This window comes from Dryobates pubescens, chromosome Z, assembly GCF_014839835.1.
Source record: "Dryobates pubescens isolate bDryPub1 chromosome Z, bDryPub1.pri, whole genome shotgun sequence".
NCBI classification, from domain to species: Eukaryota; Metazoa; Chordata; class Aves; order Piciformes; family Picidae; genus Dryobates; species Dryobates pubescens.
Genome location: NC_071657.1, coordinates 91304980 through 91332161, shown reverse-complemented (window position 1 = coordinate 91332161; position 27182 = coordinate 91304980). Strand labels below are relative to the sequence as shown.

Genomic DNA, 27182 nt, shown 5'->3' with positions numbered 1-27182 from the left:
TCCTACATGACCTAGCAACATTCTTTGGGGGATTGGCTGTTCTCATGTGCTAAGATCTTTCTTCCCCTCTGAGACAGATATACTCCATCTGTTGCTAGTTGTCCTGGTGCCACAGAAAGTTCCCCAAGATCGAAAAACCCAAAATTCTGCTGGTGGCATCAACCTCTGAGCCACATGTTAATGACAGCTGCTGTCCTGTTCCTTTCAGTATTCCTTCTTGCAGCTAAGGGTATTGATGAAAAAATTACTTGTGCCCCTGACCCCTCAACCAGTTTTCCCAGAGCCTTGAAGTCCTTTTTGATTGCCTTTGGACCTCTGGCTTCAACATCATCGCTCCTACCTGCATAGCTATCAAGGGATAGTAATCAGAGGGCTGTACCAGACTAGGCAGCCTTCTGGTAACATCTCTGACCTGGGCCCCAGGGATGCAGGGGGAGGAAGGATCCGGCTGACATATGTGGCCCTTGGTTCCCTTCAGGAGGGAATCACCAATGACAATTACCCTCCTCTTTTTTTTAAGGGAACAAGTCCTGATGTGTGGGGAAGGCTGTTTTGCTTTAGGCACACCTCAGATGGTGTCTCTTCGGTCTTCTCATTCACCTCACCTTCAGCTTCCAGTGCCCCATATTTGTTTCGCAAGGGCAGCTGGGAAGGTGAGGGGAGATGTGAGGGTTTTACTTTGCATCTCCTAACAGGGACCTGTATCCATTCCCTGCTGCATCTTAGGTCACCTCCCTCTGCTAGAGAAGCCTGCAGAGCCTGGTTCCACAAATCCAACTCCCTTTCACATTCCCTTGCAGTCCTAAGTCTACCAACTTCTTCCTTCATTTCAGCCACTAGATTAAGCAGATAATTGAGCTGCTCACACATAACGCAGGTGTTATCTCCACTGCCCTCCATTTCAGGTGCCAGGCTCCAGCACACTCTGCAGCCTGGTGCCTGGACACCTGCTCCTCAAGATAAATTATTTCTCTAAGTAAACTATTTCTCCCTCAGAGCAAAAGACTAGGTTAGATGATTCACAAAGCCCTGTCCAGGCCCACACTTCTGTGATAAGACGGATGAGAGAAAAAAACCCCAAACACATTTCCATCATTCATCCAGTAAACATGTCCAAGATAAACATTCCATCAAATCTCTCTTCAAAGAAATTAAAGCACCAAAATTCATCTCAAATCTCTTTTGAGATCAAGCTCATAGTGTTCAGGAGATACTGGCTGGAAGTTAGACATACACGGCAAGCATATTGCTGCAATACTTGAAATACCATGTATGTAAGAAAAGGAAGAGCAAGTGCAGGGCCAGCAAGTGTATTGACAATACAAAACAGGGTGGCATGGCTGACACACCAGAAAACTGTACTGCCATTCTGCAAGAGTTAGGCAGAGAACCTCACAAAGTTCAGCAAGGGCAAGTGTAAGATTCTGCACCTGGGGAGAAATGACCCCATGCACCAGTACAGATTAGAGGTTACCCTGATAGAAAGCAGCTCTGCAGAAAAGGACCTGGGAGTGCTGGTGGACAAGCGCACCATGAGTCAGCAATGTGCCCTCTTGGCCAAGAAAGACAGGGGTATTCCGGTGTGCACTAAGACGAGTGTGTCCACAAGTTCAAGGCAGGTTCTTCTCTCCTTTGTCTTTGCCCTGGTGAGGCCACACCTGGAGTATTATATCCAATTTTGGGATCCCTAGTTCAAGAGAGGGACAGAGAACTACTGGATAGAGTCCAACAGACAGCCACAAAGATTATTAGGGGACTGGAGTACCTGTCTTATAAGGATAGGCTGGAAGATCTTGGGCTATTGGGCTATATCGCTCTCCACAACTACCTGAAGGGGGGTTGTAGTGGGGCAGAGGTTGGTCTCTTCTCCCAGGCAACCAGTACCAGAACAAGAGGACACAGTCTCAGGCTGCATCAGGGGAGGTTTAGGCTGGAGGTTAGGAGGAAGTTTTACACAGAGAGAGTGATTGCCCATTGGAATGGGCTGCCCAAGGAGGTGGTGGGGTCACCGTTGCTGGGGGTGTTCAGGACGAGGCTTGACAGGATGCTTGGTTGCATGGTTTAGTTGATTAGGTGGTGTTGGATGATAGGTTGGACACGATGATCTTGAAGGTCTCTTCCAACCTGGTTTATTCTATTCTATTCTATTCTATTCTATTTAGCCTTGAGAACAGAAGACTGAGAGGGGAGTTTATAAAGACATATATTTATCTAAAGGATTGGTGGGTTGGTGACCAATCCCTACCATTCTGTGATTCTATAAAGCCCCAAATAACAAGAGTTATTTGTAACTGACCACAGAGTCTGCCTGGTTTGTATCAGTCTTGCTAAAACCACATAGTTTCAATCATGGTTCATACAACTTTCCTTTCCCAGTGCCCTTTGCTTTGTTTATTTAAAACAGCTTCTACTCATAATCCTTATCCTCCTATGAGCCACAGCCTGTACAGAGGCTGGGAAAATAAACATTTTCAGCTGCAAGGATCCAAAAATTTTATCCATTTAAAGAAGAGACAGGAACATCAGTCAGAAGCACTACTGATCAAGCAAATTTTCCTGAACCAGACACGGAAGATGATTGTCACAGACTCACAGAATCACCAAGGTTGGAAGAGACCTCAAAGATCATCGAGTCCAACCTGTCACCACAGACCTCATGACTAGACCACGGCATCAAGTGCCACGTCCAATCTCCTCTTGAACACCTCCAGGGACGGTGACTCCACCATCTCCCTAGGCAGCCCATTCCAATGGCAAATGACTCTCTCCATGAAGAACTTTCTCCTCACCTTGAGCCTGAACTTCCCCTGGTGCAGCTTGAGACTGTGTCCTCTTGTTCTGGTGCTGGTTGCTTGAGAGAAGAGACCAACTCCTTCCTGGATACATCCACCCTTCAGGTAGTTGTAGACATCAATAAGGTCTCCCCTGAGCCTCCTCTTCTCCAGGCTAAACAATCCTAGCTCCCTCAGCCTGTCCTCATAGGGCTTGTACTCAAGCAAGTGCAGTAATAATACTACTTCTGATTTATATTGCGTTTTTCATCCTATCTTCCAGTTCTCTCTACTTGACAGATAGACTGAAGATAGGAGTCACAACTGATGTTCACACCACACGAGGTCACTGACACATGTGTTTAGTACCAAAACCTAATAAATTTCCATTGCCATGAGGAAGAGGTGTTTAAAAAGTACATCACACCATAGGTAACTCATCCTCTGAGGCATTTTTTTTGTCTTAAATAGATAACTAGGTAAGTGCAAAGATGAGCTAGAATGCCCTAAGTCAATGATTTGTACAAAGACTGCACTGAAGTGTCATTCCATTCTCAATTCCCAGAATATGCCTTGCAAAATAACAGTCCAGAGCAGACATCCAGCTGAGCCAGCTTTACTTGAAACAGGGAACAGTGCCAAATCTTAACGCATCTGTCAAAGTATCCTACAACAGAATAGATACCTCTTCAAAATAAACATCACACCATTTATAGAAAGTTTAATTTGCAGCAGTTCTGAATTCTGACAAAAAAATTGAATGGCTGAGATTCCAAATGTACAGTAGTTGTACCTTTCCTTTAGTCCTTGTACTCAGGCTTTCTTCCCTCAAGAGTGTCAGTTAGACCTAGCACACAATACACACCTGCGTACAAGACACTGAAAGCACCTAGTAGGAGTTTGGAATCTAATGGGTGAGCAACAAGTTTAAAAAGCTGTGTATGGAAGAAAGGAATTTCTACAATTAAGATCTGATAGGCATGCAATCATTTGATCACTTAGAGGTAGCTTTATCTCCTGGGGTTTTTGATGAATAGAACACACTGATGTATGCTGTTGCTTTTTCTAAAGAGCTTTGCCAAAACAGGAAAACATTATGTACTTCCATGGAGGCTGGAATCCAAGAAGAAGGGGAGAAAAAAAAACAACAACCACAAACCCGAAACAATCAAAACAACACAACAACAAACAAACAAAACCCCAAAGCACTTAAATAGTGGGAAAAAATGGAGTCTAAAAACGTAAAGTGCTCAACAAGCTGTAGAAGACTGCTCCTGCCCAATCAGAAAGCAAATAGTTGTGGGGAAGGAATCACACAATGTGGTGTTATGACTCATACCAACAGGAAGAATAATTTTACTATATTCTTTTACCATCTACTTAAAACATTTTTAGGATCTGGCTTACTCTGCTTCGTAGGGACTGGCCCAGGCATACAATATTCAGATTAAAAGAGAGATAAAAAGGTAACGCAAAAAAAAATAACCAGACTCTAAAGAATGCAGGAACCACACTGGTATGTATTATGTATTGTCCTTTACTCTAATGGTTTTAAGATTCAACAACTGATTTCAGATCCTTCAAAGAAAGTAGGAGTAACACTTTCTCTGTAAGATGCTGAATTTAAATGTCCAGGCTTGCATTTCTGAGGTAGCTAACAATTTCTCGAAGTAGTAGGAACAGGAGATGACAAACCCAAGCCTGGCAGTAGCACTATCCTCATTCTGCGATGTATCTCATCTGTTATTTTTACTTCGGTTATGCCTAAGTTAGGCTTTTATGCTTTAGTTAAGCAATTGCATCTTGAAAGTCGACGAGGTTGAGGGGGAAGGTCATAAAACGCATGAAATTTAGTGTTATGTGATAGTGATGCCGGAGCAGCCTGTGTCTGGAGAGTGAAGGAGCGAGACCGAGACGCAGTGCCGAGACGGCGGCTCTGCTGCCTCGCTCAACCGTCCCGTACCCACCGTGCCGAGGGATACTTGGAAAAGTGGTAGTTAAAGGCGAGGCAAAGGGTGAAAAGAGTTTAGCAGATACCAGGAGGACTCAACTTCAAAATAAAGGCGTTTCTAAAAGGAACTGAGGTGGGGGGGAGGGGAGGGACGTGGGCTGGATTTTCCTCGGCGGAGCAGGCTGACCTCTTCAGCGAGGGCGCTGGGGTCCCCAACAGGAAGAGAGGGGAAGAGGGGATGGATTGATGAGGGAACGAGGGCTTGCCGCGAAAGGGCGAGACAGACATAACTCACCTGCAGCAGCCGAGAAGCTTCTTCGGGAACAAGGGGCAGAAAGGTCCCCGCCGCCCGCTGGCCAGCGGGAAGAGCCGGCCTCTCCCCGGTCTGTGCCGCGAAGAGCCACGCCACAGCTGTGCTCAGCTTTCCCTCCCCCGGGCAGGGCGGTGCTGCCTTCCACCTCGGGAAGCAACGTCTTGGGAATGTCTCACCCCCGACCGGGGAGCGCGGCCGGTTCACTTGGCTGCCCTCCCACTGAGCCAGTCATCAGCCGCCCCCTCCGGGAGGGAACCGGGCGTCGGGGGCGGAGGGGCTGCAGGGCTGGGGATTAGCGGCCCAGGGCCAAACAGGGAGAGTACAGGCGGGGTGTGTCTGAGAGAACTGTGAGGAGAAGAGATCGGGCACTTGGTACAGACACTTTACCAGTCTCGATCTGGTCAGAAACCACAGGTGGGAGTGAAGTTTTCAAGACGTGATGCCCATCTACATGAAGGGCCAGAAGGAGGATCCAGGGAACTACAGAACTGGGAGCCTGACCTCAGTGTTAGAAGATTATGGAATACTTCATCTTCAGTGTGCTGACATGGCCTGTGCAGCTCCACTGGGTGATCAGGACCAGCCAGCATCAGCTCATGAGGGGCACCTCCTGCTTGACCAATCTCATCTCCTGTGACCAGTGACCCACCTAATGGATGAGTGAGAGACTGTGGATGTTGTCCACAGTAAAGCCCTTGACACAGTTTCCAACAGCATTCTGCTAGAAAAGCTGGCAGCTCATGTCTTACCCAGGTGTAGTCTTCACTGGGTGACATCGGCTTCGGTAGCCAGGCCCAGAGAGTGGTGATGAATGGAATTAAACCCAGTTGGCAGCCAGTCACAAGCAGGGCTCCCCAGGGCTCAGTTTGCAGTCAGTTATGTTTGATAACTTTATCCATCATCTGGATGAGAGAATTGATGTTACCCTTAGTAAGTTTTCTAATTACACCAAACTGGACAAAAGTGTTGATCTGTTCAGAGGCTCTACAGAAGGATGTGGACAGTCTGGATCGATGGTACTAGACCAATGATATGAGGTCTAACAAGGTTAAGTGCCAGGTTCTGTACTTGGGTCACAACAACCCCATGCAACATTACATGCTTGGTTAGAGTGACTGGAAAATTATCTGGCAGAAAAGGACCTGGTGGTGCTGCTTAACAGCTGTCTGAATGTGAGCCAGCTATATGCTCAGGTGACCAAGACAGCAAACAGCATCTTGGCCAGCAGTAGTAGGGAAGTGGTTGTGCCCCTGTACTCAGCACAGATTGAGTATTCAATTTGGGGCGCTCCAGTATTAGAGAGACATAGGCATAACAGGTCAACAAAGCTGGTAAGGGGTCTCAAGATCAGATCTCATAAGGAGTAGCTGAGGGTGGTGGAACTGTTTAGTCTGTAGAAGAGGAAGCTGAAGGGAGACTTTCTAGCTCTCCTCAACTACCCGATAGGAGGATGTAGTGAGCTGGATGTTGGTCTCTTCTGCCTAGAAACAAGTGATAGGACAGGAGGAAATGGCCCCAAATTGTAGGAGGGGAGCTTTAGGATCTTAGGAAGAATTTCTTTACAGAAAGAGTGGTCAGGCATTGAAATAGGCTGCCAAGGAAAGTAGTGGAGTCACCACCCATGGAGGTGTTTTAAAAACATTGAGACATAGCACTTCAGGGTATAGTTTAGTGGTCATGTAGTGTTGAATTGGCAGTTGGACTGGTGAATGAACTTGATGATCTTAGAGATCTTTTCCAGCCTTAATAATTCTAGAATTCTGGGTGTGTGCCTCTGGTGTCATGGCCACAGAGTTCCTGTATCTCCTTGGTCTGACTCTGAGGGACAGTGACTTTGGCCACCAAGGTAGACAGGGTAAGGAGGTGGCCTGGTGCTTGCAGCAGGGCTCAGGGTTAAGGCCATAACTGGTCTAGTGCTGTACCACCATCTCACATGCAGCTGTCTGATGAGATCCCAGTGAGAAGCCACGTTGAAGAATGTCATGGATCACAAAGTCGAACTTTCCACTCCTAAAATTGTAGGCCCGTAAGGATGAAAAGGAGATCAGGAGTTCACAGCATCTGTTGCCCTGCCTGTTGGTTGTGGGTTGCCATGTGACAGGTCTTGGTAAGACATCCAAAGGGATGCAGTGTGTCACAGGCTACCTGGATCACTGCTTCCATTTGAAAAGGTAGCTATGAGAAAATTTAGTTTAAACTTATCCTTTTCAGTGATTAAATAATGTCTGTAAGGAATTTTATTGCTGATCAAAAAGTGTTTCAAAAAGCAAGTTATCAGAATTCTCATATTTGATGCAGGAAAAGTTAAACAAAAAGAAAAACCACAAAAGAACTTGACACTGCAGGGTGTTGAGTCTCACAATGTCTACAGAATTTAAAGTCCCAAGCTGGGTGCCGAAGTTCTTCATATACCAAATCATAGCAATGTGGTTTGGAAAGGCTTGGAAGAAGATATTCAATTGAACCAGAAACTCTCTTTCTCTGTAACCACAAAATTTCACCCCACCTCTCTTGTTTAAGCTTAAGTACATACATTCAAGGTCTGTCTCTGGTACATCACTGTCCTGCAGGGACAAAAAGCCTCAAAAATACTCTGGATGAGACAATGGAGAGGGAACCAACAGGTCTGGTTTTCAGGAAATTGCCCACGTTGCCCAGGCTTGTCTGAACATGTTGTGGGGTGCAAGTGGGCCAGGTGTGTGTGCCTTTGGCCACATTTGGAGAAAACTCATTCTATAGGTTAAAGGGTTGTTGTAGTATAGATGTTTTAATTACCTTGAGCAATGCTTTCAGGATAAGATGTAAGCAGGTGAAGACATTTATTATGTTATACAGCAAAGTATAATTCTTCAAATAGTAATCTTCAATATCTGGCATACCTCACCTTATTTTAGGCATATATCGAGCCTATAATCTCCAGCATATCAGGGAACATCACTGGCATAAAAGTGAATAACCTCACAGAGACTGATCTAATAGCCACCATTAATGATGTCAACGAGCACAAACATCTCCACAGTCCTTAAAAGCAAAATTTCTTCTTGATGGTGCAAGTGGGAGTCGCAATGAATAACTGCTCCGGGTGCACGTTAGGGATCACCATTTGTTGTAGTATAGATGTTTTAATTACCTCAACTAATGCTTCCAGGACAAGATGTAAGCAGGCGATGGCCTTTATTACATTATACAGCAAAGTTATCTAGTCTATCAGAAGGAACATGTGTCACCTCTTAATTGCTTATTTTATACTGGCATGCATGTGATTATCACAGTGTCACAGTATCACTAAGGTTGGAAGAGACCTCGAGTATCATTGAGTCCAACCTGTCACCACAGACCTCATGACTAGACCATGGCACTAAGTGCCACGTCCAGTCTCCTCTTGAACACCTCCAGGGATGGTGAGTCCACCACCTCCCTGGGCAGCACATTCCAATGGCGAATGACTTTCTCAGTGAAGAACTTTCTCCTCACCTCCAGCCTAAACTTCCCCTGGTGCAGCTTGAGACTGTGTCTTCTTGTTCTGTCACAGGTTGCCTGGGAGAAGAGACCAACCCCTTCCTGGCTACAACCACCTTTCAGGTAGTTGTAGAGAGCAATGAGGTCACCCCTGAGTCTCCTCCTCTCCAGGCTAAACAATCCCAGCTCCCTCAGCCTCTCCTCATAGGGCTTGTGCTCAAGGCCTCTCCCCAGCCTCGTTGCCCTTCTCTGGACACGTTCATCTAAATAATTTGCAGTGTGTCTTGGTTTGAATGGCATACAATAGGTTAAAATAACAAAACAATCTTTTAACACATCCAACCAAATTCTGCCTGGTTTCTCTCCTTCAGTTGCAAGTGTTTACATTACTCTCAGAATCAAAGACAAAACATAGCTTTCTCTAATTTGAGCAAAGGCAAATCTTCACTATAGTCTTCTAAAGCTATCCAAAAACAACCTCTTCCCACAAAGTGTCAGGCTTTTATCCTATGAAAAAAATTATGGAGAGCTGCTTGGCCAGCTCATCTGCCAGCTCTCTCAGCACCCTAGGATGGATCCCATCCACTCCCATGGACTTGTGAGGATCCAAGTGGCTAAGGAGGTCTCTAACTACTTCCTCCTGCATTACAGGGGAACTCTAGTGCTCCCTGATTCCATCTGCCAGCTCAGAAGGCCACTTGTCCAGAAGACAACCTATCTTGCTATTAAAAATTGAGGCAAAGAAGGTGTTAAGTTCCTCTGCCTTTTCCTCCTCTTCAGTTGCAATATTCCCCTCCATGTCCACTAAGGAGTGGAGGTTGTCCTTGGCCCTCCTCTTGCCATTAATATATTTATAGTAGGATTTTTTGTTGTCCTTCACAGCAGTGGCCAGTCTAAGCTCTAAACGGGCCTTTGCCGCTCTATTTTTTTTCCTACATGACCTAGCAACATCCTTAAACATTTCTTGGGTTACCTCTCCGTCCTTCCAAAGATGATTCACCCTCTCTTTTTCCCACACCCTCTTTTTTTCCTTTAATTCACTCAGAAGCTCATTGCCCATCCAGGCTGGCTGTCTGCCCCGGCGGCTCATCTTCCGGCACATTGGCACAGCCTGCACCTTCAAGAATTGTTTCTTGCAGTATGTCCAGCCCTCCTGGACCCCTTTGTTTTTAAGGACTATTTCCCAAGGTACCTTCTGAGTTAGTTCCTTGAGTAACCTGAAGTCTGCCCTCCGGAAGTCCAGAGTTAGCTTGAAACACTGATTAAAACAGGTGGCTTTTCCAAAAGTCATTTATCAAGGGTCCAAAAAAGCTGTGGTTACAAGGAGTCTTATTTGTACCTTTACCATCACATGTAATTTGACTACAAAAGATTTTATTCCATGAAGGAGACATCTTAAGTGAGCTTTCTTTGAGCTCTTCCATCTAAGCATCTGGCTGCCGTGGCAGTCTTCCCCGGAGCTGGAAAACTTCTCATCGTTACTCCTTGAGGCAGAGAGACCTCCCACTCACTGCAAATCCTTGGTAAGTGACCAGTATTGTGTGTAACCTGGTATTAGAGTGCACTGAGTGTGGTTGTTCTTTAAGCGTCTAAACTGCCTATTCATAAAAACAAGAGGGGCCACGACAGGCCTCCTATTCAAAGTTGGACTTTAACCTGTCTGGTAAGTCTTGAAAGCCTCCAAGAAAGGCAATTTCAGTACTTTCCTAGGTGACTCATTGTAGTGCTTCTCTTCCTTTGTGATGGTAAAGATTTCCTAATACTTGAGCATCCCAAACCACAATTTATGACTGTTGCCTTGTGTTATCTTGTGCCATCTGCCACCACCAAGAAGAGTTACTGTCTGGTTTGTATCTGTCTTTCAGAGAGTTTTAGGTCACCTTTAGGTGGTCTTTTCTTTGGAAAACTATACAGGCTTCTAGTTCATGTTCTCTAGGCCACTGACAATCTTGGTACTCTTCTGCTGTATCCTTTTTCCCCCCTTACCATCTCTCTTGTACTGGGGAGCTCAAAACTGAACACAGTATTACAGTCTTCTAAGTCCTAATTAAAGGCAATATCATAGCCCTAGGATGGTACACAGAGCTTTCTAATGCCTCCTGTTTGTTCATTAAGATAGCATCACTCTAAATGGGTGGCCACATCTGATAATTCCTCCTCCATTAGGAGAGCTTCCCCCAGAATACTGTTCTTCCTTATTTGTGTACATAAGCTTGGGGTGAGAACCCTTTGATTTCCAGCCCAGTCTACTTTCCCTTGTTTCGTTGCCAGTCACCGTCTCTCTCGTCATTACTAGTTTAAACCTCTTGTCAGGGTGGCCAACCTGTTTGCAAAGATTTTTTTACCCTACTTAGTTTTCTCTCATCTCCTCCTAGCAGTCTTCAATACTCAGAAAATGTCCCTAGGTCAAAGCTGATTCCTTACTGTTGACACCAGCTGTGCAAACGTATTGACCCATAGAATTCTCCATTCGGTGAAGATATTCCCCCTTCATTGGCAGGATTGAGAAGATACCATCTGAGTTCCCTGACATCTAATCTGAATCTACCCACTTCTAGTTTTGCTCGATTCCCCCTAGTCCAATCACTACCTGACATCCTGAAAAGTCCCTCCCCAGCTTTCTTGTAGGCCCCCTTCAGATACTGGAAGGCCACAATAAGGTCTCCTCAGAGCCGCCTTCTCTCCAGACTGAATAGCTTCAACTTTCTCAGTCTGTTTCCATAGGAGGGATACTCCAACTCCTTGATAATCCTCATGGCCCTTCTCTGGACATGTTTCAACACATCCATATCTTTCTTGTAATAAGGGCCCCAGAACTGGACATAGTGCTTGAGATGGGGGTCTCACCAGAGCAGTGTAAAGAGGGAGAATCACCACTCTCGACCTGCTGGCCTCACTTTTCTTGATGCAGCCCAGGATGTGATTTGCTTTCTGGGCTGCAAGTGCACTCTGGTGGCTCATGTTGAGCTTCTCATACCCCAGCACCCTCTAGTCCTTTTCTTCAGGGCTGGTCTCAAGCCCAGCCTATATCCATGTTTGGGATTGCCCCAACCCAGATGCAGGACCTTGCACTTGGTCTTGTTCAATCTCATGAGGCTGTCACGGACCCACCTGTTCAGCCTGTCAAGATCCCTCTGGATGGCCTCCCTTCACTTCAGCATGTCTGCTGCATCACACAGCTTGGTGTCATCAGCAAACGTGCTGAGGGTGCACTCAATGCCACTGTCCTTGTCACCAGCAAAGATGTTAAACAAGACTGGCCCCAGTACTGATCCCTGAGCACTCCACTTGTCACTGGCCTACATACATACATACATAGAATAAACCAGGTTGGAAGAGACCTTCAAGATCATCGCGTCCAACCCATCAACCAATCCAACCCACCTAAACAACTAACCCACGGCACCAAGCACCCCATCAAGTCTTCTCCTGAAAACCTCCAATGATGGCAACTCCACCACCTCCCCAGGCAGCCCATTCCAATGGGCAATCACTCCACTTGGACATAAACCCATTGACAGCCATTCTTTGGGTGAGGTGTCAAGCCAGTTCTTTATCTACTGAGCTGGCCATACATCAAACACATATTTTAGCAGTTTGGAGACCAGGATGTCGTGTGGGACCCTCTGCATACTTTGTATCAGATGACTCTTCTGAGGCTCTACTTTGCTTCCAGCACATGGGGTCTATTCTGTAGTTGCAGATCTGCAGGCAGAGAAGATGTCACAAGCTTCCAACCATCACTATATGGGAGTCTCCGTTTTCCAATTCAATACATGCAGATGCTCCCTGTCTCTGGCTCAGTCCATCTATGGATTCAAGCTTTTTTGTCTGTAGAATCTTGGAGGTTTAGTGAGCCTTTCTAGCATTCTCACTCATCAGAGTCAAGCTGGAGATGAGCTCAGTGTGCTTTTATCATGCATAGTTGATGGAACTATTTAAGGCCCTCTGAAGCTATCTTTTCCTGGCAGCATGTAACATAATTTTTGGGTTTGGTTTTGGGTTTTTGTTGTTGTTGTTATTTGTGTGGGTGGGGTTTTTGTGTGGTTTTGGTTTTGCTTGGTTGGGTGGGTGGTGTTGGTGTTGGTAGGGGGGGTTGTATGTTTTATTGTTGGTTTGGGGCTTGGGGGTTTTTTGCTTTCAGTTTTTCAATTCTCTTGTCAATTTTCAGACCAAAGACTACTTCTATCATTTGTGCAATATAACCAGACATGAACCCCAAGATGATATTTCAGTCCCAGTTTTAAAATAAGCACATAAATAAATTAATTAGTAAATAAGGGATAAATAAATCAGTGACAAAATTAGTGTACTCCCTAGCAGAGAGAGGCTACTGCTGGTGGTGTTAAGCTTGACTTTCCATTTTGATTGTCTAAATTTTAGCCCTACTAATTTTAGAACTGCTTTATTTTAATGACATAGTTTCAACTTTTTGGTGTCATCTGTGCATAAAATAAAATATTTTCCATTTCACACATCAAATTTTTGTGGGTTCTCAGCAAGTAAACCTGACTTTTCTCTACTGGGATCTATGTTCAACAATGTGCCTGTAAGGTCACATCACGTATTCCCAACACTTGCAAAATCTACCACTGATGTTGGTATACCAATAATTTTTACTCATAATGACTTATGAGGTGCTGTAAATGTTCCCCTTTATGAGTAATAAAAAAGTAATTTTTCTGATTTCTCCACCCTTCAGGAAGAAAGTAAATCCTTGGAACAATGCTATCTGCATTAACAGGAGAATTTCAAAGGAAAACAAACCAAAACCAAAACAAAACAAATGACCTTTTGTCAGGCACTGGATGAAGGACTTGGAAGAAAATAAATGGGGCAATTTAAAGTTCCATTCTAAATAATGCAGTGAAAGACTTTCCTTTACTATGTTATTTGAAGTATAAATATTATTCTGTATTTCAAGAGTTTCACATTCCAGTTAGTTAATGACCGTACACATGAGTTTCTGGACAATTTATTAGAGATGTTGACTCTGATTAAAAGTAACTTGTAAGAAAAAGTCTGAATTTGTTTTACTTGTAGACTTATCTTTAGCATAATGTGAAAGAGGCAGTATTTAGCCTCAGAGCAGAATGAGTCACACTCATGTCCTGATTCTCAGAATTTTTCCTCAAAAAAACTTTTGCTACCAGAAACTCTGCTGCCTTCCAAGACAGTCTCTGGCTAGATTCTATTTTCAGCAGCAGAAAGTTCTGTCGTGTAAACCAAAAAAACCACACCTTACTAGGTCTTTATACTCACAACTGTCTGCATAAGAACTGCTCACAAACAAAGTTACTATTTTCTGTTTTGCTGTTTTTCAGCCTTTGGAATATTGAATATTAAGACCCAGACCCCTTGAACCCTCTTAAGGCTAAACAAGCTCAATTCTTTCCATGGTTTAAAGAACACAGATTGTGATCACAGTTATTTGCATCTCTCTTCAAGTCAGTTTTTGAAAGAAGAGGAAGGACACAGGACATCCCAACAGGAGATTTATCATTACTGTACTTACAGATGACACTTCTGTTTCTATCTGTCTGTTTGCTGTATTGTCAGCAGCAGGACATTGTTTATTTAAGATCCATCTGTGTTGTTTTGTAAAAGAGACCATTTTGTTTTGCCAACTCCTCTTTTCCTGATTGTTAAATTATTTCTGCTTAACACTACAACTTTGCTCTTTTCCTTTCAAGACACAATTTCTCTACTTTGTCAAGATGCTTTTGAATCTTAATCCTGTTTTCTGATGGTCCTGTAATCCCTTACAGCTTCCTGTCACTTGGACACCCTAGGCATCTTCTGTTTTAGGAGACAGATTGTTGACTGCTAACAGCCGAGACAGATCTATCCAATTCCCCTCAAGATACTGTTCCTTCTTAACAGTGAGCCACTGTTAACTGATTTCTGACTGCACATTAGCAACTTTTGACCAAAACCAAAGCAAACCACTGTTTTCCATAAGCAGCATTCCTCATGCAAGATTTAATTCCCAGCCAGGAACATTTTCTATTTAGAGTCAATAGTTGCAGGAAAGGACAGTGCAGTATTCTTGAGCTGAACTGCACTGGATGGAACAACTTCAGTTGTACTTTGTAGTGCAGCCAGAATGACAAGGCATTTTCAGTAATGTTCTTGGAGTTTCTCCTGGCCTGCATCGGGAACAGTGTGGCCAGCAGGAGCAGGGAGATCATTCTGCCCCTGCACACTTCACTGGTTAGGCACACCTCGAGTCCTGTGTCCAGTTCTGGGCCCCTCAGTTTAGGAAGGATGTTGACTTGCTGGAACATGTCCAGAGAAGGGCAACAAAGTTGGTGAGGGGCTTGGAACACAAGCCCTATGAGGAGAGACTGAGGGATCTGGGGTTGCTCAGCCTGGAGGAGACTCAGGGGTGACCTTGTTGCTCTCTACAACTCCCTGAAGGGAGGTTGTAGACAGGTAGAGGCTGGTCTCTTCTCCCAGGCAACTAGGACCAGAACAAGAGAACACAGTCTCAGGCTGCACCAGGGGAGGTTTAGGCTGGAGGTTAGGAGGAAGTTTTACACAGAGAGAGTGACTGCCCATTGGAATGGGCTGCCTGAGGAGGTGGTGGAGTCACCATCACTGGAGGTGTTCAGGAGGAAACTTTATAGGGTGCTTGGTTGCATGGTTTAGTTGGTTGGGTGGTGTTGGATGATAGGTTGGACACGATGATCTTGAAGGTCTCTTCCAACCTGGTTTATTCTATTCTGTTCTGTTCTATTCTATTCTATTCTAATTTTGGCCATCCACAGCTGAAGAGGAAAGCAACTGAAACTGTGCAGCTATATTAGTGATGGACTGAGATAATATTCTTTGCTTCTCAATATGCTTCTCAGTTTGCAGTCAATCCAGGGTTGCTCTCTGCCAACCTGAACTGCCTCATGAAACATGGGAGAGAGGAATGCTGTGCTTATCTGCACTTGTTCTGTGAATGCCTCCTGAGTGTCCACCTACATAAATTTTGACCTATCTGTAGACATTTTCACTGTGCCTGTCACTGTAAAGGGCCTTTTGCATTAGGTTGAGCAAGGCACAAGTAGGCTGCCTCTCCAACTCTCGTGAGCTTCTGTGTCCTTCTGAATGACAGCATAGCCTTAACTAGAGGTCAGTGGCTGCCTCCATTTTCATCGTCCTTTAGTCATTTGTTTTGGCTGTTTCAAGTATGAATCTGAACTTCTTTCAACTGAAGAATTTCAAGTTTACTTTCAAGTTGAACAGTATTGGTCAGTAGGATATTATGAAAGCACTGTGTGCCTTCACAGGCACTGTGTGTCTTCACAGGCACTGTGTGTCCTCGACATCTTCCTGTGAAGGGCAAATATGTGCAGCATGTAATAGTCATACCCAGAGAAATGAAATTGTTGGGAAATCCCCCAACTAGGTTTTAAATTCATATGCATTTATACGGGAACAATTCTGTGCATATGAAGTTTAAGCGTGCAGGAAACATGAATACATGCCAAGTGTATTCAGACTCAGTTTAACAGACAGCTAGATGGGATTCCAGAAAGTTAATTAGCTTCTGTCTAAGGCGTTCTTTTGGTGACTGTGTCGTTTACTGCCTCATCCCAAAGAGATTAAGTTCCAAAACATCCACTGTCTGGGTCGCAAATTTGAGACAGTAGAATTTTCACTTTGGTTTTTTCCTCAGCAGTAACTCTCTGCTACCATCTTGTGGAAAATTGGTGGAAGAGCAGCAAGAACAACTATTTACATGGGCGTCGTGGGTTAAAATTTGTTCCGTATTTGGTATTGGACTAATAAATTACTAGACTAATAGCACTAATAAAGTACCAAGAGTATGGTCATAAAATCATGGAATGGCTTGGATTGGAAAAGACCTTAAAGGTCATCTAGTTCCAACCCATCTGCTATGAACAGGGGCACCTTCTACTAGACCAAGTTGCCTAAGGCCCCATCCAACCTGGCCTTGAAAACTTACAAGGAGGAGACATTGAAAGAAACAGACAAACCCAGTCTGGTAATGCATTGCTCTGTAGCTGGTATTACTATCATGGATTTGAGGGTTTTGATAATGAGATTGCCTACATGGCACCTGGCCTCTTACCATCAGATAGCTTTCACCATTCTCAAAGGAGGAAGGGGGTCTTTGTTCAGGAGCCTGCAGAGCTCATTGACAGGTCTTTAAACTAGTCTTGAAGGAGAAGCGTTATGATGTCAGAATTGCCTCTGAAAAGCTGTGGCATGACAGCCACAGATGTCACATCATGTGGCACAACACAAAAACCTCAGCACCAGACTTGGTAGAGTTAGATAATGCTTGGAATCAATAATCTTTTCCAACCAAAGTGATTCTATGACATGGCATGGTTAGAAGGAAGGGGTGCTGTCGGGGGGATTGGATTTCATGATCTCTAGAAGTCCTTACCACTCTGTGATTCTATGATTCTCAGGGGTCCATAATGTGACCAGTGCTGTTTGATATCTTCACCAATGACATAGTGCAACTGAATGTATGCTCAGCAAGTTTGCAGATAATACCAAGCTGAGTGGTGCACTTGAAATGCCTGAGGGACAGGGTGCCATTCAGAGATACCTGTACCAATACTGACTGGGGCATGAAGGGATAAATAGCAGCCCTGTGAATAAGGACTTGGGTGTACTGGTGGTTGAAAAGCTGGGCATGAACCAATAATGTGGGCTCACTTCCTAGGAAGCCAACCATACCCTGGGCTGCATCAGAAGAAGCAACAGGTTGTCTGAGGTGATTCTGCCTCTCTACTCTGCCCTGGTGAGACCCTGCATAGAGTACTGCATGCAGCTCTGAGATCCTTAGCACAAAAATTACATGAACCTGTTGGAATGAGTCCAGAAGAGAGCCACAAAAATAATTGAAGGGGTAGAACACCTCTCCTGTAAAGACAGGCTGAGATAGTTGGGATTATTCACTCTGGAGAAGAGAATGCTCAAAGTAGACCTTATTGTGGACTTTGAATACTTAAAATGAGCTCATAAGAAAGATTCAGACTGTTTTTAGCATAGCCTGTTGTTATGTGACAATTGGTAATTCTTTTAAACTAAAAGATTTAGGCTAGACATAAGGAAGACATCTTTTCACACTGGGGATGGTGAAACAGGTTGCCCAGAGTGGTGGTTGATGCCCCATCCCTGGAAATACTCAAGGTCAGTCTGGCTGGAGCTTTGAACAACCTGATCCAGTTGAAGATGTCCTTGCTCACTACAGGAATTAGATGACCTTTAAAGGTCCCTTCCAACTGAAAACAGTATGTTATTCTGTGCTTCAGGGCTGCTCTCAATCCATTCTCTGCCCAGCCTGTATTTGTGCTTAGGATTGCCTGAACTGATGTGTAAGACCTTGAATTTGGCCTTGATGGAATATTTCAGAATAGGAGAGGAAACAACACAGTGTGCTAAAAAAAATAGCTGTTGCGCTGTCGTGTTTTGAGACTGTGTTCTCAAATATTCTGGAATCATGCTGCTGCTGCTTTTTTTTCCTTTTCTTTTTTTTTTTTTCTTTTTCCTGTGAGAAAGTTTGCCAGGATGCAAAAGGAGCCCAGAATTTCTGTGTGATCAGAACATTAGTTACAGTGATAGCAGGGCTATGTGGGACCTTTATGGTTATGTTAAACTCAGCTTATTCAGGTCCTATGCATAGCACTGCTGTGTCCAGATACAGCAGCCTGTTTTGACTGATTGTATGATACAACTGGACATACCCAGAAGCAGAAGAAGTCTCCCTGTGGATTCTTGCAGTGCTATGGACCTTCACTCTGTAGAGCAGATGTGAAGTCTGAGTCGTCAGTGTGCCCAGGCAGTCACAACATCCTGGTTTGTATGAGAAATAGTGTGGCCAGCAGGACTAGGGACTTGATCATCCCTCTTTGGTGGGCACTGCTGAGACTATAATTCAAATACTGGATTCAGTTTTGGACCCCTCAGCAGAAGAAAGTCATTGGGGTCCTGGAGCACATCCAGAGAAGGGCAACCGAAGTGGTGATGAACAAGTCTTACAAGGAGTAGTTGAGGGAACTGAGGTTTTTTAACCTGGGTAAAAAGAAACTGAACTGAGAAATCTGAATTGCAGGATAGATGGGCTTGCTGCATCCAGATACTCTCAGGCCTCTGCTAGTTATTTAAAATGTTTGTGGGGATTTCTACCATAGCAGGCACTGGGGGTAGTGGAACTGCTGTAAGCAGTCTCCAGATTTTCTTAAAATACATCATGCATTCACAACAGCCTGATCTAGTTGAGGATGCCCCTGCTTGCTGCAGAGGGGGTTGGACTAGACGACCTTTGGAGGTCCCTTCCAACCCAGATCACCTCAAGGGAGATGATTCTACCCCTCTACTCAGCTCTGGTGAGACCAGGCAGGCAGCCAGGAGGGCCAATGGCATCCTGGCCTGCATCAGGAACAGTGTGGCCAGCAGGAGCAGGGAGGTCATTCTGCCCCTGTACACTGCACTGGTTAGGCCACACCTCAAGTACTGTGTCCAGTTCTGGGCCCCTCAGTTTAGGAAGGATGTTGACTTGCTGGAACTAGTCCAGAGAAGGGCAACAAAGTTGGCGAGGGGCTTGGAACACAAGCCCTATGAGGAGAGCTGGGGTTGCTTAGCCTGGAGAAGAGGAGACTCAGGGGTGACCTTATTGCTCTCTACAACTACCTGAAGGGAGGTTGTAGACAGACAGAGGTTGGTCTCTTCTCCCAGGCAACCAGTACCAGAACAAGAGGACACAGTCTCAGGCTGTGCCAGGGGAGGTTTAGGCTGGAGGTTAGGAGGAATTTTTACACAGAGAGAGTGATTGCCCATTGGAATGGGCTGCCTGAGGAGGTGGTGGAGTCACCATCACTGGAGGTGTTCAGGAGGAGACTTGATAGGGTGCTTGGTTGCATTGTTTAGTTGGTTGGGTGGTGTTGGATGATAGATTGGACGCGATGATCTTGAAGGTCTCTTCCAACCTGGTCTATTCTATTCTATTCTATTCTATTCTATTCTATTCTATTCTATTCTATTCTATTGTATACTGCGTCCAATTCTGGAGCCCCTATTGCAGGAGGGATATGCACATGCTGGAGCGTGTCCAGAGAAGGGCCACGAGGATGATCAGAGGGCTGGAGCACCTCTCCTATGAGGACAGACTGAAGGAGTTGGGGCTGTTCAGTCTGGAGAAGAGAAGGCTCCAAGGTGACCTAATTGTGGCCTTCCAGTATCTGAAGGGAGCCTACAAGAAGGCTGGGGAGGGACTTCTCAGGCTATGAGGTAGTGATAGGACTAGGGGGAATGGAATGAAGCTGGAGGTGGGGAGATTCAGGCTGAACATGAGGAAGAAGTCCTTCACCATGAGAGTGGTGAAGCCCTGGAATGGGTTGTCCAGGGAGGTGGCTGAGGCCCCATCCCTGGAAGTGTTTAAGCCCAGGCAGGACGAGGCTCTGGCCAGCCTGATCTAGTGTGGGGTGTCCCTGCCCATGGCAGGGGGGTTGGAACTAGATGATCCTTGTGGTCCCTTCCAACCCTGACTGATACTATGATACTATGATTCTGTGATGTAATGTGTAGAATACTGTCTGTATTACAGCTTGAATTCTTTAGATGGTGAGGCTCAATAGTTTGATGGCTAGCATTTGGTGCAGTGTTTCCTCTCTACCATACTGAATAAAAGAATCTTTGCTGCAACATTGGTTTCAGTGTTGTGTTTTCCAGAGCATCCAGGCAAGGCTAAGGAAGTCTAGCTTGTGGAAGATGAGGTATCAGAAACACATCCTGGACTAGCTGACTGAGAGCACCAATCAATCAGAAACTCCACAGTGCCAGAAATTGAGGTCTGTGTGGCTGATAGCGCCAGTTAAGGACAATTAACAAGGAAGGAGACAGAGGTTGGAAGGAACAGCCCAAAGGATACATCATCAGAGCAGTTCGTGAACATCTTCACAATTATTATGCATGCTTGAGGGGACTGTGGTCATTCTTACACCAGTTATGCCAACCCCAATGTTGTATTGGCAAGCCTCTGCTGTCCATATTGCTTCCCTGAGGAAAATAAGTGCTGACAACTACTGGCTTTTCTGGTGATGTCAGGTGTGTTTGCACTGAGCTGTGAGGCATGCAGAAGGTTGGACTTGTAACGCTTAGCAACATCATTTTTTTCGTTCTATGTAAAGTGTCTAGCAGACCAAGCCTTTTCCTGCAAGGGTACCTTTTCTGATTTAGCTTGATGAGACAACAAACATAAGGTAGAAAAATACCACCCCCGTACTAGAGTGTTTTACCCAGGGAAGTATTTCTGTGTATACCCAACACTTAAATACACTTCTTGAGTGCTACATCACCCCATGACATTTCCCCCAGTTCCAGAGGAAAAATGTCCCCTAGGCAAGGCTAGGTGGCGCAGTATGTTAACGCATTGAAGTCTTTCGGATATTTCAAGGTCTGTAAATTGCTGTAATTTTCCACAGCCACATATGTTTATTGGCACATCAATGGGGTTCTCCCACATCAATGCACTCATTGATGTGGGAGAACCTCGTGGCTTTTTGTGTCTTTTCTGATTCAAGATTCATCCAGGTGAAAGTCCTCACAGGAAAAACTTCCAAGGTACTTTCTGGACAAAACAACAGCTTTTCTCTTTTTTTTTTTTTTTTTTTTTTGACATTGCCTTCCACACAGCTGAGGGCAAAGAGTCTGGCTGCTTCCAATTTGGGAAAATAAGAGTTTATTTCATTCTTTTTACCCTCTTGAATACCACAGGGGCATGTTTATAGATGATTCGTATACTAATAAACCACTGTCTCCAAATACTTACTAAGCATTAAAGAAATTTACATTGTCAGCTTTTCTTTTGCTCCACAGAAGAGGAAAAACTTCTGAAAACACTTTATTGCTGTGAGCTCAGTACTTCCTTCTCCCATGAAAAAGAAAGCTGAGTTTAGCAGTCAGAAATTGCTCTTTGGCTTTGGAAAACTCAGAAGAACTACCTGTTTTGTGAATCTACTTAGTAAGCATTTAATGGAATGAATCTTTGTTAACAAACTAGATTGTAGCAGAATGCTAGTTTCTCAGAGTGTGTTGTTAATATAGAAAGTTGAGGATAGGGATCATCTCATGTATTGTTATTTGCAGGTGATCACTAAGTGACAATGAGTTATTTTCATTCTTTAGAGGATATCAGGAGTGGAGTTATCAATATTTGAACAACATTATGTTGCCTTTAAAAAACAAACCAAACAAAACTCCCACAATTGTCAGAAAGATTGAGGGCAGCAGTCAGATAGTTAATGTACTGAGCATTTAGCATCTGCTCCTGTGAGGTGTCAAGTGCCTTTGCAAGGCACTGAGTGCACTCAAATTACATTAAAATAATGAAGGAACTCACTTCCTTACAGGAGATTCTCAGCCACTGGCAGGAGAAAGCCATTAGCATCCAGGCAGTAATGGATAGTAGGAAAAAATCCATTTCTTCCTTTCATTTATTTACTTTTTTTTTTTTTTTTAAGATTTCTACTCCTGAAATGGCTTGCAGAGGTTTACAGTGCTTTGTAAACACCAGGCTGAAAGCTAAGTGCCTATAAGCAAAACATCTATCTGCTGTCTGCTCTGAGACACAGGGTAAACACAAAAGATGAAGACAACAGGGAAGTTGAAGAGAGAGGCCATGAAAACCTTTATGTGGTAGATTTAGGCCCTTCACTGCAATCTATTTTGATAACACAGGGCAGCTTCAGGCATCTCTGTGTGATGTGGCCTACTCTTTCGTGTGCAGACACATTGGTGTTATCTCCCTGCTGCCAGGCTGTTGCCCTGAGCTAGAAGTGCATTTGCTTAATAAGCTAGTTCTACACAAATCCCAAGAATCACAACACGCAGCTTGTATCAGCACTCAGCTCATATTTACAGCTGGTTCCAGGACAATCTCCTTGTCCTATCATGGGGTTAAGGAAGGAACTGGTTTAGATGCGCTTTGGTACGCATTTCAACCACTACAAAACTGTTTATTGCAGGTTTGGATCAGAAAGAAACTGCAGTATCCCATAGGAGAGCAACAGCAACTGGAAGAAATCAGATGGATATAGAAATGCAATCCAAGGTGGTGCTGCTTTAGAAAAGGAAATACCTCCTGCTTAGGCATTTTTATTGAGATAGGGTTTGGTTTGGTTTGGTTTGGGTTTTGTTTGTTGGATTTTTTAAAATTTATTTTATTTTGGTGTTGTGTTGTGGGGGTTTTTTTTTGGTATTTCTACAGAATCACAGAATTGTCAGGGTTGGAAGGGACCTCAAAGGTCATCTACTTCCAACTCCCCTGACATGGGCAGGGATCTAGAATCAGGTTGTCCAGAGCCACGTCCAGCAAGGCCTTAAAAACATCCAGGGATGGGGCTTCTACTGCCTCCCTGGGCAACCTGTTCCAGTGTTGGTGAAGAACTTCTTCCTGATGTCTAATCTAAATCTACACTCCTCTACACTCCTAGTCCTATCACTACCTGACACCCTAAAAAGTCCTTCACCCACTTTCTTGTAGGTCCCCTTCAGATGTTGGATGGCTACAATAAGGTCTCCTTGAAGACTTCTTTTCTCCAGACAATCCCAACTCTCTCAGCCTGTCCTCAAGGGAGAAGTACTGAGACTGTCCACACACTTCATACAGCTTAATCATAAGAGATTGCAAAAGGGTGCCTAAGGAAGCAGTAAGGCACTCTGATTAAAAAGCCAGCAATAGAACCTCAATCTGCCATGTTTCACATATCTGGTCATATCTGACCAAACAAATGTAAACTTCAGACAGCAGTGGTAATTTAATGACATGATGGTTATATGTAGAAAGGAAAATGCAAAGAAAAAAATATTTCTTATGTGACAAGTAGTCACCATCATTGGAGGTGTTCAGGAGGAGACTTGATGGAGTGCTTGGTGCCATGGTTTAGTTGTTTAGGTGGGTTGGATTGGTTGAGGGGTTGGACACAATGATCTTGAAGGTCTCTTCCAACCTGGCTTATTATTATTTATTATTATTATCAGCAAGATTACTTGACAGTCTATCTATGGCTGACATGTTAACAGCCTGAAGATACTGAGTGTGAAGGGGTTCTGGGGAAGCAAACACATTACATGTACTTCCCAAGCTATTCAACCTATGTCCGTTTCAAACTTGCTATTTCTAGGCAACTCTTCTTCCTTTTGTTCATCTAAACCCACTTAAATGTCTAGTTTACATGAATTCAGCTCACCCAAGTAATTTGTGGTTACTTTCTGCTTATCTTCATTTTCACTTGCCACACTGCTGGTTTTGTGTCATCCACAAAGATGATTTTATATTCCTTTTTAAATGAAAATTCTTCTGAAAATGTGAGATAACATCTAGTCCTGAAAAAAAAGGGTAACGTATTTTTCATTTGAATGCCCCTCAACCAGTTATGATTCTGCTACAGCTTTTAGAAGTCTAGGAAATTGAGAGCTACAGGCTGGGGTCAGAGTGGCTAGAGAGCAGTCAGGTGGAAAGGGACCTGGGGGTGCTGGTTGATGGTAGGCTGAACATGAGGTTGCAGTGTGCCCAGGCAGCCAGGAGGGCCAGTGGCATCCTGGCCTGCATCAGGAACAGTGTGGCCAGCAGGAGCAGGGAGGTCATTCTGCCCCTGTACACTGCACTGGTTAGGCCGCACCTCGAGTACTGTGTCCAGTTCTGGGCCCCTCAGTTTAGGAAGGAGGTTGACTTGCTGGAACGTGTCCAGAGAAGGGCAACAAGGTTGGTGAGGGGCTTGGAGCACAAGCCCTCTGAGGAGAGACTGAGGGAGCTGGGGTTGCTTAGCCTGGAGAAGAGGAGACTCAGGGGTGACCTTATTGCTCTCCACAACTACCTGAAGGGGGGTTGTAGTGAGGCAGAGGTTGGTCTCTTCTCCCAGGCAACCAGTACCAGAACAAGAAGACACAGTCTCAGGCTGCATCAGGGGAGGTTGGAGGTTAGGAGGAAGTTTTACACAGAGAGAGTGATTGCCCACTGGAATGGGCTGCCTGAGGAGGTGGTGGGGTCACCGTCACTGGGGGTGTTCAGGGCGAGTCTTGACAGGATGCTTGGTTGCATGGTTTAGTTGATTAGGTGGTGTTGGATGATAGGTTGGACACCATGATCTTGAAGGTCTCTTCCAACCTGGTTTATTCTATTCCTATTCTATTCTATTCTATTCTATTCATGGTCCTTATCCCTAGTAAGTATGTCTTTTATCTGTTTATTTTTGGTTTTCTGACATTTCCCTTCTCATTCAAGCTTTTTCAGAAGTAAGTATCAGTAGGCAGAATTTCTCCTCAACCAGTCTTCCAGACAGATTAAACCCATCCAGAGGCAGAACTATTACATTGAGAGTTTTTTTGTTTTAAATACAATTATGAAATCTTTTCCATGTTCTTCATTCAGTTATAGATCTCTCTATAATCTTCTGCTTTTGTTATCAATTGTGCAGATTTTATAACTCCTAATTTATATTCATTTCTCTCCTTTTAATCCTTATTTTCATTCTTTATTTTCTGTATTAGCCAAGAGCATGCTTCTTTTTCTTTTCCCACTTTTTTTCTTTTATATATATATATATATATATATCCTGTAAATTTTATAATTTTCATTCTTTAGTCTTCTGTTTTTCTTCTAATAATAATTTCTTTAAGTCTGGTAAAATTGTACTTTTGTTGCATGGCTCTATGTATGTCCACATGTCCAGATGTAAAACTCTTTTTGACAGACAAATGCCTGTCAACATAAACAGTCTTATAAAGGCTTTTAGTCTTAGCTTCTAATTCAGCAATTAATCTTCTGTACTGTTTAAAGAATAAAACTAAGCAGCTTTGTGTAACTTTGGAAATTCTGTCAACATTTACTCTGCATTTGCAGAGGTATCTAGAGTACATCTTCTAACTCAGCATATTTACTAACCACTGAAACAGTTCTTTACTAAGCCAAATGTTTACAAAGTGCTCTGTTACAATTTTCCAGTATGAGGACTCCCTGTGGACCTTCACCAGTACCTTCTATGAAGTTATGTTAGTGAACTGACTCATATATGGATTCCTTGGTGCATGAGATTTTAGTGAATCCAGAGTGGCTGATCTCCTCTGCATAGACCTTTTTTCCATTGTCCCTAACAGTAATATGGTAGGTTTACATTTTGGTCATATTAACTAACAATAGATACCTGATTGAACCTTTGCATCCAGGAGAAACTTGTTCATTAGTTACCTGGAACTTCTGCCTCAGCAAGTAAGCAATTAAGACATTTCTTGTGTCATTGATGCTGCCCAAGATCTGATTGGCTTTCCAGGCTGCAAGTGCACATTGAGAGCTCATGTTGAGCTTCTCATCCACCAGCACCCCCAAGTCTCTCTCCTCAGGGCTGCTTTCCAGCCAGTCACTGCCCAGCCTGGAGTTGTGCCTGGGGTTGCCTCAACCTGGATGCAGAACCCTGCCCTTGGTCTTGTTGAACCTCATGAGTTTGGCTTGTGCCCACCTCTCCAGCCTGTCCAGGTCCCTCTGGATGGCATCCCTTCCTTCCAGTGTGTCTGCTGCACCACACAGCTTGGTGTCATCAGCAAACTTGCTGAGGGTGCACTGAATGCCACTGTCCATGGCACCCACAAAGATGTTGAACAAGCCTGGTCCCAGGACTGATCCCTGAGGGACTCCGCTTGTCCCTGGCCTCCACTGGGACATGGACCCATTGACAGCCACTCTTTGGGTGCGGCCATCAAGCCAGTTCTTTACCCATCTAGTGGTCCACCCATCAAACCCATGTGTCACCAGTTTGGAGACCAGGATGTGGTGTGGGACAGTGTTGAAGGCTTTGCTCAGGTCCAGGGAAACGACATCAGTTGCTCACCCCTCATCTATTAATGTTGTCACCTGTTCATAGAAGGCCACCAGGTTGGTCAGGCAGGACTTGCCCTTGGCAAAGCCATGCTGACTGTTCCCAATCACCTCTTCACTATTCTTCTGAGTCAGTAGTGCCTCCAGGAGGATCTGCTCCATGATCTTTCCAGGCACAGAGGTGAGACTGACTGGCCTGTAGTTCCCTGGTTCCTCCTTCTTACCCTTTTTGAAAATGGGAGTAATGTTTCCCCTTTTCCAGTCTGTGGGGACTGCCCCAGACAGCCATGACTTTTGAAAGACAGCCAGACTGGATGGGCAATCAGATTCTGAGTGAATTAAGGGGAAAAAAGATGGTGTATCATCTTTGGGAGAGGTAACCCATGGAATGTTTAAGGATGTTGCTAGGTCACATAGAAAAAAAAATTAGAGGGGCAAAAGCCCATTTAGAGCTTAGACTGGCCTCTGCTGTGAAGGACAACAAAAAATTCTTTTACAAAGGTATTAATGGCAAGAGGAGGGCCAAGGACAACCTCCACTCCTTAGTGGACATGGAGGGGAATATTGTAAATAAAGAGGAGGAAAAGGCAGAGGTACTTAACACCTTCTTTGCCCCATTATTAATAACAAGATAGGTTGTCTTCCAGACAACTGGCCTCCTGGACTGGCAGATGGAGTCAGGGAGCAGTATAGTTCCTCTGTGTTCCAGGAGGAGGTAGTTAGAGACATGCTTAGCCACTTGGATCCCCACAAGTCCATGGGAGTGGATGGGATCCATCCTAGGGTGCTGAGAGAGCTTCCAGATGAGCTGACCAAGCTGCTCTCCATCATTTTTCAACAGACCTGGCT

At 44.5% G+C, this 27182-nt stretch overlaps 1 protein-coding gene across 1 annotated transcript in view; it reads right to left on the bottom strand.

The window, feature by feature from the left end:
- The window catches only part of LOC104299325 (oncostatin-M-specific receptor subunit beta), a 60280-nt gene extending 36538 nt beyond the window's left edge, over positions 1-23742 (bottom strand). The window contains exon 1 of the mRNA XM_009899483.2: positions 23713-23742. The gene's annotated coding sequence lies outside the window, so the exon portion shown is untranslated. The remainder of the gene's footprint in view (positions 1-23712) is intronic.
- Between the last annotated feature and the right edge of the window lie 3440 nt (positions 23743-27182).